The 13,546-nt window shown below is 33.6% G+C and overlaps 1 long non-coding RNA gene across 1 annotated transcript; it reads right to left on the bottom strand.

The window, feature by feature from the left end:
• Positions 1-841: 841 nt before the first annotated feature.
• On the bottom strand, positions 842-7,390 carry LOC127724803 (uncharacterized). The gene is made up of 4 exons (XR_007992711.1): positions 7,267-7,390; positions 5,806-6,222; positions 3,755-3,923; positions 842-1,456 (listed from the first exon to the last, which is right to left on the bottom strand). It is a non-coding gene; the product is annotated as an uncharacterized LOC127724803 (long non-coding RNA).
• Between the last annotated feature and the right edge of the window lie 6,156 nt (positions 7,391-13,546).

Raw genomic sequence — 13,546 nt, 5'->3', positions numbered from 1 at the left:
ATATAAACCCGAAGGCAAATATAATACAAGCCCAAACGAAAAAATATAAACAAGTCTAAATTGAAAACAACGTTCAAACCTATATTTGCGTTGGATAAAAACCGCAATTTTTATACGTGTGCATGCAAAACAAATTTCTTGGTAGAGGGGTCTAAATACAGCACAAACAACATTTTCCAAAAGACCAAAACAGTGCAAAAAGTATATTTTAACAAATCGCATTTGATATATATGGTTGATGGTTGAAATTTAAAATAACTCTTTTGAGTAATTTTTCTTCAAAAATTACATTTATAGGTACATTGTGTAACTAGAAAATTACTTGTTCCAGTAAAGTCCATTGTAAAGGAGAATGAAAATTCCGTGGTTGGCATTGGTTGATGTCTGTCAAATTTTTTTTTTTTTTTTTTTTCATACATCGGGTTGTTGGTTTCCTTGTTTATTTAAACAAACCTTTTACTAATGGAAGAACACTACAATAATAACAATTATAAATAAATAACAACTTCATATGATGATGATAAAAAAAATAATTCAATACATACCAGACAAAAAAAATATCGGAGCAGGGCAGGGTATAATAAGTATGACTCGATTGATTGACTGTACAACATGTCGAATCGGTATTTATATATCAAATATGATTGGTGAAACAGTGTTTGCGGTCTTGATACGTCAGGACCTTTAGCTTATAGCTTGAACGCGTACTACTAGGTTCGTAGGTTGTACTTAAAGATAATTGACACAAAATATCCCATTAAGAGAAACCTGAAAAAATGTCATCATTATTGTAAGAATAAAAGTAACCTTTTATCGAAAAAAAGTAAGAGCTTCTCCATACCAGATTGATAGATTGTAGCAATAGTTTTAATGAGAAATGTAAAAATAAAAACATTTTAATCCAACTGCAAAAAATAATTAAACTCTTTAATTTTAAAACTACAACTGACCATTGAAAGCTGCATAAGGTTACTAAGCCTATCTTTCTCACATTTACGTCTAATACATGCAGTGATCTACTTGGTTTAAATGTTTACAGAATTTCACGTACTTATTTTAAAGTCATCTAAAAAAGGAGTTCACGAATTTGAATGTATATTTATCATGTTAGAAACTGTTTTACTTGTTATAGTAACAGCTTTTCCTACACTAGTCCACTGCCTCATATTTCAAAGTTTGACATTGACGTCTTTTCTTTTAATTCCGTTAATGTATATGTTTCCATTCGACAAAAAAGATCATGGGCAATTTGTCCGATGGATACGTCGTAATGATCGGTTCAAAGTTTTCCAACCTTGCTGTGAGGCAGGAAATCAGTGTTGTTAAGTAGAAATATCCTAGGGCAATTAGTAAGTGGCATATACCATGAAGATACAAATGAGCAAACACATAAGTACAGTAGAAAGTATCGATACACCAGAGCACATATGCAATTACGACATACCCAGTGGCATACCTGTGAAAATAAAATTATATAATTTTTATATGATACTCATAATTAGAAAAACGTTTTCTTTGGTTTGGTTACTAGCGCTTTCAATAGCAAATTTTTCGGCAGTTTATCTATTGATTAATATTGCTAACCAATCTTAGCTAAATATAATAGCACCTCCTTTGACAACGAAGTTCGACATTTTCACGTCTTGTTGTGATTCTCATAACCTTGATACCAATAATCCGTTTTATATACCAATGATGCCTGCAGCCACTTTTTGTTTTGGAGGCCACTGTTTGTCTAATACAAAAAATGTACACTTTGAAATAGTTTTTCCTTTCTTTTTCTTGATTTCTTATTCCTTAAGATAAGGTGTAGAAAAAATGTAAGATAAGAAAAGAAAAAAATCTCAGTACAACTACTATAATGTTAATATATGATTTTAGTAAGCTGCGATGAATTTTGTTATATATATATATATACTCATTGAACTGAATAAGAAAGATGGAGCTTACGACAGAAAAATACATACAGGCTTTCAAATCACTCGGCATCTCAAATATCTCGTATTTCAGTTAAAACCATTTTTGATGTCTACATGTATTTTCTCTATACATGAAATAAAAACATTTGGATATACATGTTGTGTGATGTTTTTAATGTGAACAAGTACTTTCAATGAAAATTCTACGTGGACTATTTTGTCTAAATAGATTATACATGCAACATTACCAATTTATAAATGTTAACTTGAAACTTTCTTTGTCAAATGTGCCAGTACAGATAATTTACAGATGCCTAACACATTATTCAACCATATGATTTCAATACATGGTCAAAAGTTTCCAATATAACCCAGATTGTCAAAAAATTTGCCATGGGGACTTACCGAGGAGTTCAAAATGTGTGGTTGACAAGGAAAATACGTAAAGTGGCAGCTTTAGACCCCTGTAGAGTCCAGACGAGTCCGGATCCCAGAATGATATTTAAGTGGGCAATGGCCTCGGTCAATATCTTTCGAATGAGCTAGGTCTGGTTCAGAACTTTGCCGTAGGAAATTGGCGATGAGTACCGAAAGAATGTGTGATTGATATGAAAAATACATAATGGTCAACTTTGGACTGATGTGGTGCCCAGACGGGCCCGGATCCCAGGACGATATTTAAGTGGGCAATGACCTCCCTTCTCGATAAAAACCTTTGAAATGGGCTAGGTCTGGTTCAGAACTTTGCCGTACGGACTTGGCGAGGAGTACTGAAAGAATGTGTGGTTGATTTGAAAAATACTTAATGGTCAACTTTGGACCCCTGTGGTGTGCAGACGGGCTCGGATCACAGGACGATATTTTAGTGGACAATGACCTCGTTAAAAACCTTTGAATGAGCTAGGTCTGGTTCAAAACTTTGTCGTAGGGACATGCCGAGAAGTATCTAATGTGTGGTTGACAAGAAAAATACGTAAAATTCCAGCTTCGAACTCTTGTGGAGTCCAGACTGGCCTGGATCCCAGAACGATTTTAAGGAAGGCAATGGTCCCGGTCAATACCTTTCAAATGAGCTAGAAACTTGCCGAGGAGTACCCAAATAATGAGTTGTTGATATGAAAAGTAAGTTGAGAGGCAACTTTGGACCCCTGTGGTGTCCAAACGAGCCCAAATCCCAGAAAAAATATGTAAGTATAGAATGGCCTCGGTCAATTGTAGCTTGTTGGCTGTTAAAAATACCCTCAGTTCCAGTGGCAGTCCAAAATTATCGCTTTTTTCACGGTTGGCCTACCGTACAAATGCTATGTTTGACAGCCAACAGGTTACCTACAAAGAGAATTGTTGCAAGGACTCTTTAATGTGCAGAAAGCTTGACTTTCGATCTACACGAGGCATCGGATTAGACATCCCCCATACCGGACGTGGTGGCTGATTTGTACATTCTGCACAGCCAAACGACCGGCCCATTTATCACAGATTTTATTGCCATATAGGGAGAAGTCAAGGTGACCATATTTATATACTACAGTCAACCCTTGTACTTTATAAAAACTCCATTAAAAACCGAAGTACTCTGTATAATTTCTTATTCTTATATATGCTTTAATGTGTCATCCTCGTTTTATTGAAATACATAAACAGTATTTAAGTATCGAAAGTGACAGTTGATAGAAACCTTTCTCCGGTTGAATAATGTAATAGATTTGTAACTTGTTCTAATGCAATGCACATTTTGAAATAAATTCAAATTTCACACTTAGTTCCAAACTGTTACTTTTATTATTAAGGTTGATGTATTTTAGTTGTTTCATTATATATATTTTTTTTATACTAACCACATCTGTAAAAATGCATCAATCTTGGCAAATTTGTAGCTTTCTTTATTCTTCCATATTTCAAGACAAATAGACAATATGAAGAACCAGAGAACGTCAAAAGTCAACCAGCCGATCCATGCATTCCTATAGGCAGAACTTAGAACCACGGTTACCATTGGGTACATTCCTAAACAAAAAGAAATTTATAAAACAGAGAAATCTAGTAACATTTGGTTCGTATAATAATTTAATAAAATTTAAGTTCAATAGTCCAATTCCCACCAAACCAGAAGTGATTTTACAATTGTCAGTAAATGATGAAGTAGAGGACCAATATACTTTGAACAGAGATGCACTGCTAGTAGCAAAATTTACGAAGTCTACGAAGTTTTTCATTGGTCGTCAATTTTGATTTCTAAGGAGAGTTATCTGATTTTGGGGGAGAAGCTGAAGCTTGGAATATTTCATAAATATTTTTTCTAGACATTTTACAAGTTTATATATAGGCTGGGACTTTTATACTTATATTAGTATAATAGTCCCAGATACAGGGTATATTTTCAAGATGTCTTAATTGTTGTGATTCACCTTTAACGTTTTACGTGTAAACAATTCGTTATGTCAACTATAGAACTAAATAGGCAAACGGAAATAAACATTTCAAATAAAACACCGTGGCAATAGTGATTCGTTAATTTTTTATTCAAAATACTGATTGCATCCGGTATGTCTAACTTCCAAACGGCTACTTAACAGGTCCATCACATCACATCACATGTTACGTTCTTTCAAGATATCATACTCGTCTGGTATTTTGTTTAATGGTGAAATAAGTAATCATTTACAGCTATCGAAAGGAGTAACGTTACAAAATGAAGGATATTTACTTAAAAAGAATCAAGTTACCACATTATTTATGTGCCTGTCCCAAGTCAGGAGCATGTAGTTCAGTTGTTGTCGTTGGTTCATGTCTGTCATATTTGTTTTTCAAAAATTGTTTTGTTATAGATTAGGCCGTTAGTTTTCTCAATTGAATTGTTTCATATTTTCATGTCGGGGCCTCTTATAGCCGACTATACGGTATGGGCTTTTCTCATTGTTGAAGGCCGTACGGTTACCTTTGATTGCTTACATTCACTTCATTTGAACTTTGGTGGATAATTGTCTCATTGGCAATCATAACACATCTTCTTATTTTTATATGAAATATCCTTCTAATTGCCAGTATTATTCACCTGCTTTTGATCTGATTTTCCGCCTCAGTATACTGGGAGGCGCTCTCAATGTGTTTTCTACATTGAATATTAAACTGAAATTTTAATGCGTTTATGATCATAAATTGTTTGTAAAAGAGAGGCGAAAGATACCAAAGGGACATTCAAACTCATAAGTGGAAAATAAACTGACAACGCCATGGCTTAAAAAGAAAAGACGAAAAGACAAACAACAGTACACAAAACACAACATAGAAAACTGAAGACTGATCAACACGAACCAAACTAAAAACCGGGGGTGATATCAGTTGCTCCGGAAGGGTAAGCAGATCCTACTCCACATGTGGCACCCATAGTGTTGCCCATGTAAGTGCAAACCCTGTGATAAGTCTAATTCGGTAGATCACATTCGGGGAAAAGGAGGACAAGATTATGGTTACGATGATAAGAAAATATCCATCGTCGTCTGTAAAACTGATATTTCATAATGGTCAACTAACTCGTGATGGCGTTCGTAAAATTTTCGAAGGGATGACTTCAACTTCACCAATTGGAACTTGTTCATAACTTGGAAATAACGTAAAGGGTATTCGGAATAAATAAAATATTATATGAAATATAAATACGATTGCCTTACTGTCATTGTAAGATTGCATTTGTAGTTTTGCTTAAAATCTATCTTCAGCTGAAAATATACATATAAAATCAGAAATTGACTTCAATATTTAGCATTAAAAAACTATTGTACCTTTTTATTATTAAATTAATGCAGATGTGTAAGCATTTACTTCAGACACAAACATCTAAACATATTGTTTGAAAAATGTAAACGTTTAGACACGATCGCTAACTTACCGGCTATCAAAACAGTGGTGATGAAAATGTAGTGGTGTCCATAAAATTGAGAAAACCCAGCAGTATTTGCAAGAAATACCACAATCAGACTTTGTTGAAACTTGAGTATCGTCTCTCCTATTCGTCCAAACCCATTCCACAGTGTTGCATGGTATATGCCTTCCATTATTCCGTATCCAACAATGAGACCATACAAGTAAAGGATAAAGGACGACACATTATTACCAGATTTGTAGATGCCGAGAATCCCAAGGAAAACACCAGATAATAGACAAATAGCGAAATTTCCGAACTCTTTAAATGTGATAATGTTGAATAGATTGAAAGGACCAAGTTTCTGATATTCGCAGAATCCATCTGGGGGAGATATCGCAGTAAAATTGTAAAAGGATATATTGGCTGGTGCTGTCATCATGGCTGAAAACATAATGTATTTTTAATGTTAGAACATTGTTGACCAAAAGACCAAAAACAGATTTCAACGATGCATTGTTCGCTACTATTACTTTTTTTAATGTTTAATTATACCATAACAATGAATAGCCAATGTTTCTGAAAACAATTTCAAAGTGGAAAATCTATTGACATATAATAGAAGACGAACAATAAATAATTGTTTAATCTTTTATATGTATATTCCTGTTTCAAGTCAAGAAAATGACACATTTATTTGGATCGTAGATGTCTTTATAAAAAGGCTTTTCGAATCAACTGCGAAATGCACACCCAAAGGAGAAACCAGTTGAAGTCCCACCAGGAAATGGAAAATCAGGGAAAAGGAAAAAAAAACGTCAGTTTCTCATAATACATTTTTTTGCTTTATGAAATGTGTGCCCTTTGTAGATATTTTGTATGTAAACATGTAATCGTCCGGTCATCTATACATGATAGTACAAAAGGTTGTTTTTAAGAAATTAATTGACGTGTAAACTGGGTATTCTCACTCACAAACTAAATAAAGTCCGAGGAATTTTATATAAAAAAGAAGATGTGGTATTATTTCCAATGAGTCTTAAAGAGAATATTAAATTTGTGAACGATAGGCTGATATTAATCAGCAATAAATACAACGAAAATAACATTTATAGCTTTTAATTGTAATAGAGTTTACTGAAAATGTTGCTAAAATTTGTCATTTTATGAACACTAACATTTATTTATCCTGTGTAAAAATAAATACAAGTTACGACAATAAACGGGTTAATACTTGAATAAACGTTTTGTCATGACGCTGACCATCGAAATAAGACTCATACAACATTGAAACCTAATTCTTTGTTTGCAGAGATTGTAGAGATTATCCATTTTCGTTCAAATTAACAAGAGTATTACTTAATAAATCATCAATATATATGGGAAATCACACAACACGACATATTAAAAAAAGAATAAAAATACCAATATATTAACTTAACAACGTTAATATCTACAATAATCAAGACCTGCTGTAAATTTACTCACTACTAAATAATTTGCATCTGCTGTTTGTGTAAAAATCCTATGCATAACATTTCCTGGAAGGAATGTCTAAAAATAAAGTTTATATTACCTAAATAACTAAGTATTATATATTTCAAAAGATGTACACTCCGTGAAATTTAAATTTTAAATGTTACGAACGACTTGCTAGCTCTCTTTTGTCATTCATATAAAAGGTTGTAGGTTACAAGGAAGTAATTATTTACATAGGCGACAATGGTAGCCTTTTTTGGTCCTGCGTTTTCACTATCAAAGATCCATCGAAAAAATTTCGAATTCTGAATTATCAACACCTTTGGGTGTAATTGAAACGGCAAAACACATATGGTGCCGCAGCTTTTTTGATAGAAAAATTGCATTTTTTAAGAGTACTCAACGGTTCCGGAAATTTCGAAATAGTATGAATGAAGAACACCCCTTGCTAAATTTGGCACAGAAAATGTTGCTCGTCACAGAGAGTTTTCTCTAAATTTCTCGCTATTTCTACACCAATGGCCAACACTCATTTCTCACTATTTTAATTTTGATTTCTAATTACCAAGGCAGCAGAAAATAAATTTACTTCTACCTATTATCTTGGATGTGAAATCTAGGTTGCGCCAGTCATCTTTATTTACTTCCTTTTAACCTATACTGACACATATTGAAATAAAATCGGACAACCTTTACATTAGTCGATTACTATATACCCCTGCTGCTTAAGTTCAAATTTTTGGATTAAAGATACAATTGTTGACCATTTAAAATGACTTTCTTTACAGGTACCCCCCTTTGCAGAAAACGTTACTTTTTACAGACTTGGGGCCATTTACCAGCTTATTTTAAACTGTTTGGCTATGTTTTAAACACGGTTTTTGATTAATGAAGTTCGATTAAGGCCTATTAAAGACTTTAGGCTGATGATTTGATAAATGTATCCAACTTATATGTCTTTATCACGAATATATGAACACCGTTGCATAAGAGTCAAAATATGTTATGAAATAGAGTATAAAAATGCTGAAACTAAGAATTTATCATTGCTGTTATGTCAGTCGAGGCAAATAGGAAATTGCATAATATTATGAAATATCCTAATTAAACACATTATTATGAAATTCAATAATATTAGTTATTCGAATAATTTTGTTGCTATATTGTGAGATTTCGTAATTCATAAAATTATGGAAATCCATAATATAAGAAGAAATTTTGATTTTCAATTAATTTTTTCGTTCGTTTTTTGGACCCCTTGACTATTTTTGGGAAATTCTTCGGAGAAAAAAGTTATTTCTGAGTGGCGTTTATATCAGGGCGTTAGGAACAACAATCAGATTTTCTACGAAACGCCTAAAATTCTCCCGAATCCCCGACGAGACGACGTTCGGAGATAAACTCAGAAAAACAGTAAACAGTCTGTATAATTATAAATGTAGCTAAAAAGGATGAGCTGGGGCACCCTGCCCCTCCCCTCTCCCATAATCCGCCTTTGAAGGTTAATATTAACATAAAAGTATTAAAAACTAGAAATCAAGTTTTCACATGTATAAAGATATATGTCAGAAATCGTTAATTGATCAGATATTTGTAAAATTGCATTACCAACTCAAATTATATTTTAGTATTATATATTGATATGGCATTATATCAGAAGCGGATTCATGCGGGGACATAGCGGGCGTGCATCTACCTACCTAAAATGTGCAAAGCATGGGTTTTCTTCAGCTTAATAAAAGACATTTCGATAATCATAACTTAAGAAAATATTCGCATCGCTCCGCTCGGCGAAAGTTTAAGTTTGTGCCCCCCTCCCCCTCACCTAAGATCCTGGATCCACCAGTCTTATCTGCCTTTTGTAAAATAAACCACATACGAATACATTCTAAATATTAGAAAAAATATGATACGGCTGCGATAGCCTCGAGGGGAGGGGGGGGGGGGGGGGGGGGCACTTCAATATTTTTTTGGTAGGGGTGAGCAGCTGAGACATCAAGTACCCCACCCTTTTCATATATTTTGTTTGTCAAAAATATATACCTTGTCATATATCAATTAAAGAAAAAAAAAACCTATAGATATATTCGGATATTTTTCATCTTCTGGTACATTAGTATAGAGATTTTTTTTTGGTCCCGCTCATCATCAAGTTTATGTTAAGAAGCAACGCAATTGTACACACCTTGCTTTTCAGTTTCCTCTATTTGACCCTTTTATATCTTTCATTTTGAAGAAATTTCAATTTCAATAGACAATAAAATTTGTTTGGTAAGATAAATGTGGTAACACTCCCAGAGAGTTACACTTTCACAGGGTTTTATATTATATAATGAAAAACTGATAAAAAGTTACATTGCTCTTGACACTATGGAATTTCTTTTAATAATTGTTATCATGTTTCATTCATACAAACCTTTGAATGTTAATTAGATGTACATGTCAAAATGGTCGGATTTATAGCATCTAGCTATATTATAACTACCATCAGTGGAAATACCACATTGGAATAAATAGAGATTAGTGGATTGACAAATAACTGATGCATTTACTCTGGTTTTACCGCACCGAAATTAAATACTGACAACTGATTAGTTTCAAATACTTATGATATAATCAAGCAACCTATTGATATATTTAATCTGATTTTCTCACCCTTTTCATATATCATGGAGCATGAAATAGTGACCTATTCCAGCGGCTCATCCCTAACACTCATTACATGGTAAGTAATCCACCCCCCCTACCCACCCTAATCCTCTTTAAAACTTTAAAAACACAGTGTCATTCCTAGTAAAATCTTACAATACCCAAAGTACAAACGAATTAAATAAACAACACAAAATTACTAGAAGACACGTTTTTTTTTAATATATTATTCAGTTAATTTTACACATATTTAATTTTTTTCTCTCGAAAATCAATCAGCTAAAAATTCATTTTTCAAGAAGTAGAAGAGATAATAAAATAAAAGTAACGTAGTTGGTGTCTCTTGATCATGACAAGTTGTTTATGAACAAAATAAGTGTGTATGTTATATACTTTTTTACGATTCACATAACTAAGGCGGTAGTAAATTCTTAATGAAAATAAACCGAAATATTAAAGTTTGTAATAAAACACCCGTGACTTGTAAAAACTTTCTAACTACAAAGAAAGCATATGCCAAGTCAATCTTGGAAGCAGAATTTCTAGCAGAATCAATAGCAAACATCGGTCGAAACGTCATAGCTGGGTAATGAATATTCATATTTTAGAAGATTAACAAAACATGCAGCCATAGAAAGACAATAAAAACCGATACAAACTACAATATACATGTTGTATAAGAGATACAATATAGGATAGCTGCGTTCATATCCGTGGATATGGATATTTTAACACCCTGAAGTATCCAAGTTCACCCTGAGGCGAAGCCGTACAGAAGGGTGTTAAAATATCTACAGGTTTGAACCACCTATGAACATATATAACGAATTCATCCCCGGTCTTAGTCCAAATCTGGCGTTTTTTAGATACATTCGACCACAAAGTGTAACGTGAAAGCAACGTAGGGTACTACTTTTGGTACAACCCTTCAGATGGTCAAATATAAGACGTTTTTAATCTAGAGACAGAGGAACTGGAATGGGTCAATTTGGCGCCCAATGTTGTGAAAGTCAAACATCAAAGACAACAAGGAACAACCATGGAACTAAGGAAAACGCGCGTGAAGTTCCCCGGTGTAATAGGTAGCAACATCCGGGTATATGGGTTTGGAACAACCCGGGGCTATGGGTTTTGTGACGACGTGCGTTAACCAATAAAAATTCTAGAAATATACTAGTACCCGGCCATTTCCCCTCTTTGAATTTGTTAGATGTATTTCTATGTGTATCCTTCTGATGACTTAAGCCTTTTTCAACTGAATTTTTATAGTTCGTTCTTATGTTGTACTGTTACACCACTGTCCAAGGTTAGGGGGAGGGTTGGGATCCCGCTAACATGTTTAACCCCGCCACATTCTGTATGTATGTGCCTGTCCCAAGTCAGGAGCCTGTAATTCAGTGGTTGTCGTTTGTTGATGTGTTACATATTTGTTTTTCGTTCATATTTTGTACATAAATTAGGCCGTTAGTTTTCTCGTTTGAATTGGTTTACATTTGTCATTTCGGGGTCTTTTATAGCTGACTATGCAGTATTGGCTTTGCTCATTGTTGAAGGCCGTACGGTGACCTATAGGTGTTAATTTCTGTGCCATTTGGTCTCTTGTGGAGAGTTGTCTCATTGGCAATCATACCACATCTTCTTTTTAATTTAAGACTGGGATAAATGCTTATATTGTTGTTTCAAATTTTGAACAGAGTGTGATCAACCTTTGAGTTGGAAAATGAGTTCCAGTTCCAGTTCGAATTTAAGTTGAGTTCAAGTTCGTTTTCGAGTTTGGGTTCGAGTTTAAAGTTTAAGTTATACTTTGAGTTCGAGAAAAGGTCCGAGTAATAGTTCGAGTGAGAAATCGAGTAACAAGACGAAGTAGAGTTCGAGTTAAAAATATTGTCAGACAGTAACGAGATATATAGGTTTTGTTGAAACATGACTAGAATGAATACTAGTATATAAAAAGATGAAGTTGCATAACAAACAGAGAAATCGTCAATATTAACATGATTATGAAAAGAAAAGAAAAGAAAAATGATTCTAGAGGAAACGGGAAATACATACATATTAAACTTAATCGTTAGTCACTAAATAAGTCTAATTTATAGTGTGTTGGTGGTGGTGTTTGGGTCTCGTTTCTCTATTTTTAACTTCTTTGCCGAAATTCTCTATTCTGAATACATTACCACACCAGCATTCTCTTTTCTTTTGAACTATTTTAAAAAACTATACTGTTTAAAATTTTCGCCTTTTACTTTATTCTCTATTGTTTGCCCTGATATTCTGTAAACCCTATCCAGACTCTTTGATATGTATTCACGAAAGCATTATTTCATTTTTAGTTGGACTTGAGACTTGAAAACAATGTAATGATTGCAGAAGAAAATGTTGTTTTTTTTTTCGTCGTAATAATTATTAAACAACGTCAAATAGTACAGTAGCGACATTTGGTAACGAAAATAAATCTAGTATTAAAAACAAAATTAATATTATGTTAATTTTGAAAGAGTTTCCATGAATATCAAAATTAGAAATGCAAGTAGGCTACAATTGCAATTACAGTTTCATATAAACGCCTCGTTTTGACAAAGGAAATGACTTGTTATAGTTTTTTCCAGATTTTATATAGCTTGACATATGATATAGACTAGACTACATTCACTTCATTTTAACTTTGATGGATAGTTGTCTCATTGACAATCATACCATATCTCCTTATTCTTTTATAGGACTCTTATTGAAGACCATTTCCTAAAGATACTTGATAGGTTTTTTGTTTGCTTTTTGCCGTTGGATTGACTTCTTTTTTCATATAATTCATGTTTTGCAAATCTTCTTGTATTCATACCCTGAATTCTTCAGATTTAAGACCTCAAAGATCAATGTTTGCCACTTTGTGATTGATTGATAGATTTGTATTGGATAAGGTCACATTCAGCACTATTGACTATATCTTGGTGGCTGGGTTGTTGTCTCCAATATTGTATTAATGGAATAAACACATGTTATTTACTCTGTAACGCCGACATAATCTCATGCGAAAAAAAACCCTTTCTATTGAGGGGCTTCCGTTGATTGTTCGGGATATATAAAAGAGGGACAAAAGATACCAGAGGGACAGTCAAACTCATAGATCGAAAACAAACTGACAATGCGCAGCAAGGAAAACAGTCAGAATAAGTTAAATCAGATGTCTTGTACAGAATGCACTTGCATGTACTCGATCGTAGTTATTACTCTTTGACTGATAGGAGATGGGCCGGCCGGTGGCGAACCCCTCACTGGTTGGGGACGAACCAAGGAAGCAACAGATTTTACCTCATGAACCTGTTGAATCCTAAAAGTTCACCGGACAACAGTTACCGATAAATCAATAAATGAATGATATATACTCAAATCCGAACGGATGCTTACAGCTTTCAAGTGTTTACTAGAACCAAGCCTAATTACCAACTGTGAACTGTGAATCGTGGAAATGCATGCATTTTAAATGTTCTAAAACAACTTTAAGTTTACATTGTATTAATCGTTTATTGTTTAAACCTATATGCATAATTCTAATAGTATGGCAAATTATATAACCGAATATGAAAAAAGCACAAATCTACAACGATTGTATCTAATATGTTACTTATACTATCCTAACGTTGAC

The sequence above is a fragment of the Mytilus californianus genome, unplaced genomic scaffold (genome assembly GCF_021869535.1).
Source record: "Mytilus californianus isolate M0D057914Y unplaced genomic scaffold, xbMytCali1.0.p SCAF_14, whole genome shotgun sequence".
NCBI lineage: Eukaryota > Metazoa > Mollusca > Bivalvia > Mytilida > Mytilidae > Mytilus > Mytilus californianus.
This window is presented reverse-complemented; position numbering and strand designations above follow the sequence as displayed.